Below are 15,391 nucleotides of genomic sequence, written 5' to 3' on the forward strand. Positions count from 1 at the left end.
GCAGATACTAGGGACGCAGAAATGGAGGAGGATGAAACTGAAAACAATAACCTGGAACTTCTGGGCCCATATTCCTAAAGATTCTTAAGTGCAAAGAGTTGCTCCGTGTGGCCAAATTCTAAGAAAATTCTTAAAATCATGATGTTTTCTTAGAATTTCCCCTAAAAATTAAGAGTAGATCCTAGTAAAAATAAAAGCTATTCCTAAAGAATCCTAGCCCTTAAGAGAGCTCCTAAGGTGAGATCTGTTAAGAGCAGGGAAGAGGAGTTCCTTAAGCAGAGGACAAAATGGCCGACGGAAGAGGCAGGAGGGATATTCTGCAAACACTGGATAACAGTGAATTAATTAATTGTTACAGATTACACTGTAAAAAAAAAAAAGGAAAAAACTTGTATTATTCTGGCCACAGGGGTGCCAAAAAAATACTGTTAAATAACAGAAAAAAACCATCTCATAAAAATACAGTAATTTTCCATAATTAAAATATAGTTTTTTGCCCTAACTTTAGATGGGATTTTGCTTTTTTTTTTGGACTTTTTAATGTTTAATAAAGAATATTTATATGTATTAAAACAATCAAATTACCTATATATATATATATATATATATATATATATATATATATATATATATATATATATATATATATATATATATGTATATATAATTTTCAATGAGACTAAGTTGTACAATCCACTGATAAAAACTGTATTTGGACAGTTTATCAGTGCTTATACATGTTATACATTCACAAAAATACAATTACTCAACATTTTTGCCGTGAAACCTCCCGTAATTACACAAGATATTTGTCAATTAACAAACAAGTCTTGTTAAACTTACAGAACAAATACTTCTTTTACAGTTAATTATCAGTAATTTTATCTCTTTTTTTTTTTTTTTTTTTTTTTTTTACAGTATTAAACTTTAAATTAACAGTTTAATCTCATGAATAGAAAATAAATATTTGTGAAATCACGATGCATTTGCAAATGTATTTTAACTGTAATTTTCTGTGGAAAAAAAATATTTTAAAAAATGGAAATTTTATGGTTATTCACAGTTACAGTTTTTTTGTGTTGTTTTACATTTGACATGTAAAATCACAGTCTATTTTTTAGCATTTCATTGATATTTTCCTGTATCTTAAAAATACATGAAAAATCTGTAAAATAAACAGTAAAAATTCTGTTAAATTACAGATTTTTTTTTTTTTTACAGTGTGCCAATTAATATGAGCAAATAAATAAAACTATCACTATGTGAATACTGTGCCAGTGGGCCTGAGTTTTTTCACACATTTTGTCGGATAATTTTAAAGTATAGCTTACTATTCATTTAACTGATATTTTCTTTTATGTGTAATATTATTTACAGTTACACAGTCTTCATAAGATTAGATTCTATGATTAAGTTTATTAATTTGAGGATCCATCCCTTGCCCATTTTCACCAAAAGTATTTTTTTTTCTAGCTTTTAGGATCAACCAATCACAGCTTTTGAAATGATGACTCATACCTAGCAACGGGGTCAACCACACTTCCTCACTAAGATAGGAATTTCTGTCCATTCCTTGCTCTGAGTTCTCTGAGAGTGTTCCGGAATCACTCCTAAGCTCAGACTCCTTGCTAGGAATTTTTAGGTTAAGTTAGGAGCTCTGTGAGAGGATTATCTGAATCTTTAGGAATACGGGCCCTGAACTGTTAAGATTTGTCAGGTGGGAATATAGTTTTAAATCTGGGGTCAGTTTATTAAAATAGAGATAACTTGAAAACTTTCTGGAATATTTTTAGAGGTTTCCAGCTAGTTTGGCTTGGCTTGGTGCAAAAGTTCTTGGAAAACATTAGTTGTACTGTTGTTGTTTATGATATTTTGTTCTTATCTTCCTTTCTTCTATCGCTCGTTTAATAGGTCTTATGTAGTTTGTTTTATTGTAATTTCTTCCTTTTTTTCCTGCCTAGTTTACTCAGTTCTTGTTCTAGTTATTATCATTATAATTATCACCATGGTTGTTATTGTTGGAATTGTTGATATTTTCTAGTGAGAGTCTTCACCATCTTCTTCCTCCTTTTTCTCCCCCTTTCACTTTTTCCTTCTCTTCTCCACCTTTCTTCTCCTCCCCTGTACCTTCATGTAAGGTCTGGTATTGAAATGTGGTTCAACAAAACTCAAAATAAAGACAGTAGAATATCAAGGGGAGCCTCAAATACTTACATAGCTGTATAGTCTTCCTCGGCAAAGCAAATTTATTCAGCACAAAAAGGCAGTCAGACTACCATTCTGCTGTTATGATGTAGGACGAGACAAGTTAGAAAAAAAAAAAAGTTTGCTGGTTCAGTAAAGTTGTAATAACCACACATGGTTGGTTTCAGTCTCTGTGTTCATATCCAATCTGAATACATGTGAAGTATGTACAGCAGTAAAAACAAAAGCTTCTAAGAAAAAACAGCTTCTATAAGCCACAGTGGTAATACCTTTTGACAATATGAGATTTATTGTGTTAAGTTTCATTAAAGACATCAGATGTTTCTGTTTGTGCTGCATCTTGTCATGGGGTCAGAGGTCACATTAAGTCAGGGTTTTTCAACCTTGGGGTCGGGACCCCATGTGGGCTCATCTAGAATTCAAATGGGGTCACCTTAAATTTCTAGTAATTGATAAAAAAAAAAAAAAAAAAAAACTTACTAATAAAAAAATTTATGGTGAGTTGACAGAGACAATCACAGTACATAAAAGACATGACAAACTGTGAAGCTGAAACTGAAGCACTGTGGTTCTGTTTAACTTTCAAATGTTCATTGTGGTCGGTTTCAGATGCTGCAGCTCTTTCATAATTCATAGTTTGAGTTCTTGTTTGTTCAGTATTAATTGTCAGCCTTGTAAACCCAAGCTGGACTGACTGTACATACAAGGAAAATAAAATTCTCACTTTGTGCAGTAATCTACACCTGGCTTTTCTGCCTCTGTTTATAATAATATACATTATACGGACTAAGTGTCCTCTAAAATTAACGTTTATTTGCAACATAGTATAGCAAACTATTACATGATCAAAAACAAATCAATTTGAGCCAAAAAAAAAAAGAAAAATCTCCATTTTGAATGTCTGGGATCGCCAGAAATTTGTGATGTTAAAATGGGGTCATGAACCAAAAAAGGTTGGGAACTACTGCGTTAAGTAGTAACTTTATCCTTTAAAACCCATTTAGTTCCATTTTTATGTGTCTTAATGTTGTGCACATATTCCCTCTATGTTCTTGTTGTATCTGATGAAAAGATAGTGAGAAATAAATATCCAATCCAATCCAACTTTATTTAAAAACAACCACAGTGGACCAAAGTGCTGTACAGAAGAATAAATAAAAACCAAAATAAAAGAATAAAATACAAGAATAGATTAAAAGACATAAAAAAAAGTTGTACAATTAAAAACAACAAGAAAATAAACCAATACCAAATAAAACACAGAAAAAGAAAAAATAATACATTCGTACAAATATGTACGATCATTTCACTGGAAAAAAATGCCCCTCAAAAAACAAGTAAGAAAAAAAAATGAATACAAGATATTTTTGCCAATGGAACAAGTGAAAATTATCTTGGTAAGATTTCTTGAAATAACATTTTCAAGATCTATTGTCTAAAAATAAGTTTTCTTTCTCACTGAAAAGTTACTCTCTAGGTGATTATGTCTTATTGTAAGTGTGATGAGATATTTTGACTAGAAATGAGAAAAATACACTTGATAAGATTTTGATTTTTTTCCAGTGTTCAGCCCTGCAAAAACAACAAAGCTAAAGGTGACTTTTGCACAGTACTGTACATGGATGGACCGATCCACGTTTACAATCATTTCATTCTGCACAGAACCTTGGAGATGATGGGACTAGAATTAGTATGTGATAATCCCTGGGGGTCCCTTCTGTCATGTGCTCTTATACAGCTTCCTCCTTCTGTTGATAGTTTGGATTATGGATATTAAATACTATAACCCCTTTTTGTGTTTTCTGACCAAAGAAAAAGATAAGAATAAGGACAGGTTTTCACTTCTGTCTGTGTATGGATATTACATACAGTTGTGTCACTTGCTTGGAAGGGCATACACACACACACAAAAAAAACAAAAAACAAAGAAAGGAAAAAAACAGAAAAAAATAGTTGTCTGCAGTATACCAGCTGGCAACAAACAGGTTTTTACAAGTTTTGTCAAACAGTGTGACACCCTGTCAACTGTTCAGGTGCACACACAAACCAGCAAGTTGCTCCTGTTTATTTCCTGCCTCTTTTTTCGTACGAACACAACAAGCTTTCTTTGCACTGTGCACTGCTGACTGAAAAGACTTCACAGAAAAATCTGCAAATATAAAGTATAATCTGTAACTTCAATGTTTAGAAATGTAAATTGTGCAAACTAAAAAATGATGCTGGAGATACAGCTGATGTTAGAAGAAATTCCTGAATTACAATGGAGATTACTTTTAATCTAAGATTTTATTAATTGTTTAACCCTTTCATGCATAGTGGTCACTACAGTGCACAGTTCTTCTCCAGCTGTTCTCTTGTATATTCATGGGTTTTGTTGTTTTAGTTCCATATCAACCAACACAGTGGACACTTATGCATCATCTCATAAACTGCAATTCATACCATTATTGTAACTTTGCTGTTCTTGATTGGTTCTTGACTGGAAATCAATTGTTAATATTTATTTTTTGCATAGTATCTCCATGGAGTGAGTAATAACTAGTATTAGAATATGTTAAAATGTGAGAAAACATCCGATTAGCTGCATTAAACATGGTTTCATTTCACTGTTTTCATATCACTTTATGATATTGGGTTTTAAATACATTTTCAATGCAGTTTCTTTGCTTCAAGAATAAAATTCCTGGTGTAGCTGAGTGGACATTTTTGTAACTCCATGAAAAACAGGTTGATTTAAAACAAAAAAAAAAAAAAATCCATCGCATTGTTTTTTTTTTTTCATGCCTAAAGAGGAATAAAAACACTCAGGAAAAAAAATCTTGATTAAGGTTCTCATAATTCATGCATGAAAGAATTAATCTCATTTTCAAAGGGTCAAAAGTTGGCATACACAAACACTGTGTCTTTAAACTGTCAATATTAGGAGTGAGTTGGGATCATACATGTGGTTGTACTTTCAGACCCCAATTCCATTCGGTTTCCATCTTGTTGAGAGAGACTGAGATGGGAAACTGATTGTATTATTAAGAAAAATGAGGTAAGAATGGTGAAACTGGATCTGCACATCAGACAAGAAGATGACGTTTGGATGCAAATGGATGTTTGAGCAGGACAGTCACTCCAAAATGGTACCAACATGATTTAGAAAATATTTTGGAGCGATCATTTGTGCACCAAACTGTAAAACTGTCTTCATACATGGAGGCTCAATCAAGCGTTGTGTGGAGTTTGAAGAAGATTAGGGTTGAGTTCAGGAAACACAATTGAACCCTTAAAGACCCAGTCTACTTTTCAGTCAGTTCCCAAATGAATTTTTGTCTCTATTTAACCTTTCTTAAGTGATTTATTAAAATTTATCACAATATTGTCCTCTGTATTTAGAATTTTTTTCCAGTGAAAATCAGGTATTTTCCTATATTTAACCCTTTCATGCACGAATTATGAGAACCTTAAACAAAATTTTTTCCTGAGTGTTTTTAGTCCTCTTTAGGCATGAAAAAAACAATGCGATTGAAAAATTTCCTCTGAAAAATAAATAAAATAAAATAAAATAAAATAAAAATAATGAAAAAAATTTAAAAATACATTTAAAAAAATAATGAAAAAAAAAAAAAAAAAAATCTTATGAACCCATTTTTCATTAAGTTGCAAAAATGTCCACTCAACTGGACACCACAAGTTTAATTTATGATGCACAGAAACATGTATTTACTGATAAACTATGTGAAAACTATGGGGAGGACTTGTGACTCTGGGGGTTTATGCTCAGGAGAGATCTACATAATGTTACCAATTCATGTCAGAAAAGATATGTAGTGTCTTAAAATTTTAATAAAGATATGTATAAAAAAAAAAAAACAATGAAAAGATCAACAAAATCCATGAATATACAAAAGAACAACTATGGAATAGCTGTCCACTGTAGTGGCCGGTATGCATGAAAGGGTTAATTAACTGATCCGGTAGATGTTAAAAACAAAAACTGCCGATTCAAGTTGAGGGTTCTTATATTAAAAACAGAGAAAACTGCAGGAAAAGTGACTTTTTTACTCAAATCTGTTGTGATGGCCCCTGCTTAGGTGGCTGAGTCGGTGTATGTACTTGGCTGTGACGTCATTCTGTGTTCTCTTCCGAGGGTTGGCTGACGCATCACAGTGATCGGAAGCACCTGAGCCCAGTGTTCCTGACGACCATAAAAGTGCCAGATCCGGTGTGGCACGCTTGTCGCTTCTCTCTCTCCCCTCTACCGGTACCTTTTGTTTGCTTTACCCTTTTGTTTCTTTCAGCCAAACAACCTTATACTTACACAATCCACACATCCACATGCACACTACTGATATTACTGACATACACACCTCATATTTATTTGTACAGGGTGACACAAAAAAACGGGAACTTTTTAACAATCCAATAAAACCAAGAGTGATGGAAGAAAAATATTTTATTCATAGTAATTGAAACCTTAAAACATGCCATTTAAGAAACAATGAAGGAATTTTCATATTTTAAAAATTACTTCCTGTAGACGGCGTCCTCCTGTACGAATGCATTCTTGAAATCTGCTGTTGAGATTCCTCATTGACCGCTGCAACATCTCAGCTGGGATACTGTGAATTTCATCCTGAATTCTCTGTTTTAACTCATCCAGAGTTCTTGGTCGAGTCGAGTACACTTTACTCTTGAGATAGCCCCACAAGGAAAAATCACAAACGGACAAATCTGGCGATCTAGGGGGCCAGGAGTACGAGCACTTCTTGGTCGTCCTGTTGGTTTCTTCTTTAGGGCAGATCCAGTCTCTTCAAAGTTATTAATCCAACATTTTATCACGTGTTTTGATGGAACAGCACCGTGACGTCCTAAGTTGTAAAAATGTCGGAACTCCCTCTGCGCAGCTGTCAAACTATCACCGTTTTTATAAAACATTTTTATGGCTAACGCACGCTGTTGCCTGTTCCACTGATCCATGGTTACTAAAATGGGGGTGTGTTTACTTGCTCACAGTCACTGTCTCGCAGTGCTGCCACTTGCTCATGTCTGCCAATACGCACTTCAAAAATTCCTGTTTTTTTGGGTCACCCTGTATATTTGGGTTATCTTCCTTGATTCTTTAATAGATATTTTGCATTAAGTTAGCATTGGGTATCTCTCCCATCTTTTTGTCATAATATTATGATAATTTTCACGTGTTCCATTGGCAGAGTTTTTTGCTTGAATTAAGCAAGAAAATCTTGAATTCGGCAAAAAAAAAAAAAAAGTAATGTATGTGGAAATTACCAAAAATAGTCACTTGCCCAGTGAAGGATTAAGGTGCATATAAACTTCCAACCTTAAACACCAAAGCGCATTAACTCTCAAAAACAGACTTTGCCTTATCACACAGAGGCTTCAGACAGTACAGCACAAAAAGAATCATATTAGTGTCTCTGTCTTATTCTTTCATGTCAAAAAACTATATTATCAAAGAATTACAAGACATTAATATTCTACTTTAAGCCACATCTAATTTAATTAATCACAGCAAAGGACCTACGACGCAAGTCCACAAATTACAGGGTCCAAAATAGTTCTCAAGCATGTTCATTTCTCAAGCATTTCTAGTGCCTTGGAAGCATTTTACAGCAGTCATGTCAAAAAGCTCCCTTGGCACACAAACGGATGTGTAATTTGTAATTACAGGGATTGATTAAAATGACCTCACTGGGTTACAATTTATTTAAAAAATCCAATTATTAGAGCACCAAGGCCTCTAACTGACGAATTCTGATTCTGTGATGCATATCTTGTAAAGCAATGCATTTCCAGGGGTCAGATGTCATGAAATACTGTCAGATTTGGAATATAATTATCGTCCTGTCTTTGCATCTTTAAAACCAGCATTGATTTGTTCACACTCACGAATACTATTTGCCATACAAATAAGATTTCACATCCATCTCCCACAGTCCTCCCGAAAACTCCACCTGCGCCGGAATAGAAAGAGACCAGGTAACAAATTAACTTACACTGAATACAAAAGCCGAGGTGTGGGAGTGGCATCTGTCAGGGGCATCCATCACGTCTGTCAGCGTTCATCAATAACTGGGTGAAAGGCCGCTCTCCTTTGCTTTTAATCAGATACTGCAGCAATGCCACTCAATTTGTTTCTCAGTTTGTTTCGACAGACTCTCAGTTTGTCTCGACAAGCTGGCACGCTGTGAGTTATGTAACAGACCCCATTTGAGAGCTGCGATAACTAATATACATGCATCAAAATTCATATTTCTTGCAAGGCCGCAGCTTTTACAGCACGCATTAAATCTCGCAAAGATCTGTGCTTTGCTACACGGCTCCATCTATCTTAGTCTGGAAACAGTAATTAGATTATCACTAAGTTGATGAGCTTCCATCACTTGGCCACCCATTTAGTGAGACATATATATAAACAAACACACACACACACACACACACACACACTAATGCTCATATATATGATAACATTGCCTTTCCTTCCGATGTGAACAAAAAACAAAGCTCGCAAGGTTGAAAACGCCTGAATTTGGCCACGATTCAGATGATCAATAGTAGATCTTACCTTCAACATAAATGGATGAGTATTACAGAAAACAATAATTAGAGTTTATTTTTTAACAACATGGCTCAAATATACAGTCGCAGAAAAAATTACCTCTTGTTTTCTTCAATTTCTTGTTCATTTTAATGCCTGGTACAACTAAAGGTACATTTGTTTGGACAAATATCATGATAACAACAAAAAATAGCTCAGAAGAGTTTAATTTCAGAGCTGATATCTATCCATTTGCCATGTTTTCTTGATAATAACCAAAATCACTTCAGTTCTTACATCAATATCTATGGCATTGTACTGATAAAAACAGTTCTTTTAGGCATTCTATGTTTTCTTTTCTGTCTGTTTTAGTCACATGATACACACAGGAGTTAGTACTAGATTGTATAACCATTGTTTTTGATGAGTTTTGATGGTCTAATAATTTTTTCCATGACTGTATATATGATATCATTACCTTTTCTTCTGATGTGAATTACAAACAAAGCTCGCAAGATTGAAAACCCCCGAATTCGGCCGTAATTCAGATGATCAGTAGTAGATTACACACTGCGATTGAGTGACTTTCAACATAAATGGATGAGTATTACGGGAAATAATAAGTAGAGTTTACTTTTAACAATGTGGCTCAAATATATAGTCGCAGAAAAAAATATTAAACCACCCCTTGTTTTCTTCAGTTTCTTGTTCATTTTAATGCCTGGCACAACTAAAGGTACATTTGTTTGGACAAATATAATGAGAACAACAAAAATAGCTCATAAGAGTTTAATTTAAGAACTGATATCTATCCATTTTCCATATTTTCTTGATAATAACCAAAATCACTTCGATAGCTATGGCACTGTACTGACAAAAACAGTGCTTTTAGACATTCCATGTTTTCTTTTCTGTCTGTTTTAGTCACATGATACACACAGGAGTTAGTACTAGATTGTATAACCATTGTTTTTGATGAGTATTTGATGGTCTAATAATTTTTTCCACGACTGTATATATGATATCATTACCTTTTCTTCTGATGTGAATTACAAACAAAGCTCGCAAGATTGAAAACCCCCGAATTCGGCCACGATTCAGATGATCAATAGTAGATTACACACTGTGATCGGGTGACTTTCAACATAAATGAATGAGTATTATGGGAAATAATAAGCAGAGTTTATTTTTAACAATGTGGCTCAAATATACAGTCGTGGAAAAAATTATTAGACCACCCCTTGTTTTCTTCAGTATCTTGTTCATTTTAATGCCACAACTTTTTAATGGCACAACTAAAGGTTCATTTATTTGGGCAAATATAATGATAACAACAAAAATAGCTCATAAGAGTTTAATTTAACAGCTGATATCTAACCATTTTCCATGTTTTCTTGATAATAACCAAAATCACTTCGATAGCTATGGCATTGTACTGACAAAAACAGTGCTTTTAGGCATTCCATGTTTTCTTTTCTGTCTGTTTTAGTCACATGATACACAGAGGAGTTAGTACTGGATTGCATAAGCATTGTTTTTGAAGACTTTTGATGGTCTAAAAATTTTTGCTGCTACTGTATATATGAATATATGATATCATTACCTTTTCTTCTGATGTGAATTACAAACAAAGCTCACAAGATTGAAAACCCCTGAATTCGGCCACAATTCAGATGATCAATAGTAGATTACACACTGCGATTGGGTGACTTTCAACATAAATGGATGAGTATTATGGGAAACACTAATTAGAGTTTATTCTTAACAATGTGGCTCAAATATACAGTTGCTGAAAAAATTATTAAACCACCCTTGTTTTCTTCAAATTCTTGTTCATTTTAATAGCTGGTACAACTAAAGGTACATTTGTTTGGACAAATATAAAGATAAAAACAAAAATAGCTCATAAGAGTTTAATTTAACAACTGATATCTATCCATTTTCCATATTTTCTTGATAATAACCAAAATCACTTCGATAGCTATGGCATTGTACTGACAAAAACAGTGCTTTTGGACATTCCATGTTTTCTTTTCTGTCTGTTTTAGTCACATGATACACACAGGAGTTAGTACTGGATTGTATAACCATTGTTTTTGATGAGTTTCGATGGTCTAAGAATTTTTTCCACGTCTGTATGTATGATATCATTACCTTTTCTTCTGATGTGAATTACAAACAAAGCTCACAAGATTGAAAACCCCTGAATTCAGCCACAATTCAGATGATCAATAGTAGATTACACACTGTGATCGGGTGACTTTCAACATAAATGAATGAGTATTATGGGAAATAATAAGCAGAGTTTATTTTTAACAATGTGGCTCAAATATACAGTCATGGAAAAAATTATTAGACCACCCCTTGTTTTCTTCAGTTTCTTGTTCATTTTAATGCCTGGTACAACTAAAGGTACATTTGTAACAAAGCTCACAAGATTGAAAATGCCCTAATTTGGCCACATTTCAGATGATCAATAGTAGATTACACACTGCGACCGGGTGACCTTCAACATAAATGGATGAGTATTACGGGAAACAATAAGTGGAGTTTATTCTTAACAACATGGCTCAAATATATTTAACCGCAAAATAGGAAGTGTGTAGCATCAGTCCACACAGCATAATAGGTGTGTGTACCATGTAGTGCCTTGGAGAAAGAATGAAAAATGAATTGCAGGACTGATAGAATAGATCTGCCAAAAGGCCTTAGAGAGTTATTAAGTAATTGATGAATGCGACTATTGATAAGTGATTCTGTTTAAAGCAGTACGGTCAGACTGCAAACCAGGTTTAATCAAACTGTCTCTAATCAATAATCAAAACAGCAGCAAGGAGCCTTATAATTGGACTGAATTAAAGTTTGAAGCAGACAGCAGGAAACCCAGCGTGCCGCGATTACATTTGTTCCTCAGCAATAAGAGACACTCTTACACATATTTTCGGTGTAAAATTGTGCATGAAAAGAAAGTCATGCTTCTTGAAATGTCAGCCTCAGTGTATTTGATTATATCCAAAGATTATCCAGCGCTTACATAAAGAAGAGGGAATATTCAACAAAGACGTCACATTCGGGTCACATTACGGCAGTGGTTCGCAAACTTTTTCTGTCAGGCCCCCCTTTGGACCACGAAAAATCTCCAAGCCCCCCTCAACCCCAACAACATTGTACCTGTGGTGCAATTATAACTTTTATTGAAAGAAACATCAGTATCGTTAGAATACTTTTTGCTTTTCTTTGAATAATTTGTTGTGCAAATTAAAAATAACTTCAATTTTTGACTGAACAATATAAATGACCTCAACAAGACTGCTCACTGAGACATTATTTTTCCAATTAAAAATAGGAAATGTGTAATTATCTTACAACTATGACAATAAGGTAAATTTTTTTGTAGAACAACAAACAAATTTTGGTAACAAAGATGCACATTTTAACAATATCAGTGGCTGCAATGAGCCTGTTTCCGTTGCAGATCTCAGAACATTAAAGTGCAATCTGTACAAACTGTGCAAAACCAGAAACATTGCACATTTTTCTTTTCCAGTCCAATCCTTGTCCATTGTCCAAACCTAAACTCTTGGTCTAGTCTAGTGACAAATCACTATGGTAGTAGATTTGTTTGTTGTACGTCCCTAAAATGAGTCCAGGGTGCTCCAACGCTAAAACATTAGTTCCACCTGATACATGTTCTAACCTGAAGAAAAAAAACAAAACACCTAGGAATGATCCCATGTCCCCCTTGGAAAGCCTTCGCGCCCCCCCCGGGGGGCCCGCCCCACAGTTTGAGAAACACTGCATTACGGTAACAAAACATTCATGTGAGGTCAGGGCGGAGCTAAATAAATGAAGGAAATGAAATCAAACAAACTGTTGCGGTTAAAAGGTCAATGCCGGGAGATAAAACTTATAAGTGAGATTTGGTTAAATTCAAAGAAAAGATAGAGCATTTAATTCCAAAAAAGCCTAATCTAATCCGTCTGGAAGTGATAGAAGACAAGGGATTGACCGCATCTTTTTTTGGCATGCTTTTGAGTATGTAACTTATGCAGGACGCCATCCCAGTTTCACAGCTGCCTACAAAACCGATCTATCTTCATATGTTAGATAATACAGTGGGTTTCTGTGCGACACTATACACACAAGGAAAGAAAAAAAAAAAAAAGTGTGCACATGTGCGTGGGGAGGGACGGGGTAACACATCAGAAGAAGAGATTAGAAAGATGTTGTCTACATCTGTGCATAGCACTATCCAAACTATTAATCAAAGATTCATTTTCCGCTTCATCATGAGGACTGTTAATTCCTTTAGGAGATGAGAGCATTACTACATCCTTACCGCTGTAAGCTCTTCATTTCTGCAGATTTAAAACAGCATATAGTGTCAGAGCTCACAACAGACTGGCAGCTCCACTTTGTTCTAAAAGCATTAGTCTCTTAATCTCTTCTTTTTGTGTGTGTGGCAACAGGAGTGGTGCAACTAAGCTACAGCCGCTCGCAAAAGTTAAGATAGTGTATAATAAAATCCACTCAAGCAGCTTATAGATATGGCGAGATGCAACGAATGCCGTATCTGAAAGAGTCCACCGCTTCTCCTTCATTAAATTTCTGTCTGATCGTGGATCTCATTTGTGCATAATTTGCTTTGAAGGACACAAACAAATGTCAGTGTTTACTGATTTCTAGGTTGTCAACAAAGATAAACCTTCTTACACAGGTGGCAAACAACAGATGCTACTCCTTGTCTTTTCTGCAATAATAATAGAAAAAAAAAATAAGATAACAAATCCTGCAAGGCTGTTCTTATGTTAATTGTTAAACCTGTCTCAGTTAGAGTAAATCCACGAACATAGCTGTGTTTGCCTTCTCCTGGTTCGGTGATATTGTTTGCAGCATTCTGTGTACTCCACCACTGATTACAAGTAGGAATATTGTGTTCAGGAGGACCTTGAAATTGATTGTTTTAGTCACAAACTCTGATATGACTCTGTTAACATGTCACTGCTACACACAAGGACAATTATTTCTATTGGCCATGCACATATGGGGTAGTTAGTCAACCAATTACAAGCGTGCGCCTCTGTCCTAGATCTTGAAGGATAATAGAGGCAGTAATTATGATGTGCTCATTTTAATGGGGTTTTATTGACAAGCATGGTGGCGGCTCAGCCTTCGCCCCCAATTGTAACTGCTTGTGAAAACAGCTTTGCCACTCAATTAGATTTGACATTGCATTTGACTCCATGACAACTGTTACAGGTAAAGCAATGCGCAAATCAGCTGTTTACAATGAACGATAATACATGTGTACATTACTCAAACATTCAGTCATATTCATTACGTCGGAGTGTTCGATTTTGAGGATTCGGAACATATTATGAGGATGTTTCGCTATTGTTTTTGCACAAAACATTCGATTCGTTCACTCTTTTGTTCTTCAAAAGAAAAGATTTTGCAAATTTTAGACACTGTCCCACATCATAGCAAGGTCGAAAGAACACATTTTTCATATTGATGACAAAAATACTGAAAAATAAACTGATGAAGAGGAATACAACAACAAAGCAAAGATACGCAGTCTTTTCATTTACCTTTTTCCTATTTTTGCTCATGCTCTCTATTAACCTCTTTATACACAATCATCCCTTTGACACTGTCTTTATTACTGTGCCACAGATACTTTTCCTCATTTCTGTCCTTTTCCTGCCCTTTCTCTTTTTGTTTTTTTTGTTTTTTTACATTCCTCCCTTCAGCTTTCCACCTCTCATTTCTTCTTCCCTGTTTCGCTCCTTTTGTTTTTTTCCAATCTTCCCTTGAGACTTTAAGGTCATGGTCAGTCATTTATAACCATGTGCTTTAAATGCTGTTTAACCTTATCTCTGCATGCTTTATGGATGCTTCATGACTGATGGCATAAAGCTCCAGTACTCCACTCCATGTGCTGCAGCCAGACAACAGATCTCTCTTTCTCTTTCTCTCTCTCTCTCCATCTCTGTCTGTCTGTGTCTCTCATTCTCACTCTGGCCTGTACTTGTTGTATGCCGCTCCCATGCATCAACCCCCCCCCCCTCCTTCTTAGTATACAGGTAGGTGCACCACAGCGGAGACTCTGACAAATAGAGATAGGGATGGCTGATCACATGATTCAGCTTGCCCACATCCTGTGCGCTCCCTATCGAAGGACACTGACGTCATGGTTACAACTGGAGCTGGTGCAATGACTGTGTCAATGTCACCTTATGTTCTGCTTAGCTGTTAGCGTAGTGTGCCGGGTGCCGCTGCTCCTGTCGTTACTGGCCTGGCAGCCTTGAGTGTAGCAAGGTGGAGGCAGTAGAGTGAATGACAAGTCATCCTAAACTGCCACTTTAAAACCTGCTGTGGCTAATGATGTGTATCTTAAAATGGTGCGTGTGTGTGTGTGTGCATGCACATGTTGAGCGCTTGTGCACCATTACATCTCTGAGTGTCGTTTTTAATGTGTTTTCATTTAGTTTAGCGATAAAGGCATTGTCCATTAACCTCCTAATATAAATTTAATCTATGTTAACCCTTTGGTAAAGGTCAAAACACAAGAATAATCCAAATAATGGCCAAATAATGTTGTGTAGCATGCATTTCTTCTTCCATCACAGGGGTGCCTTC

The sequence above is a fragment of the Sphaeramia orbicularis genome, chromosome 3 (assembly GCF_902148855.1).
Source record: "Sphaeramia orbicularis chromosome 3, fSphaOr1.1, whole genome shotgun sequence".
Lineage (NCBI taxonomy): Eukaryota > Metazoa > Chordata > Actinopteri > Kurtiformes > Apogonidae > Sphaeramia > Sphaeramia orbicularis.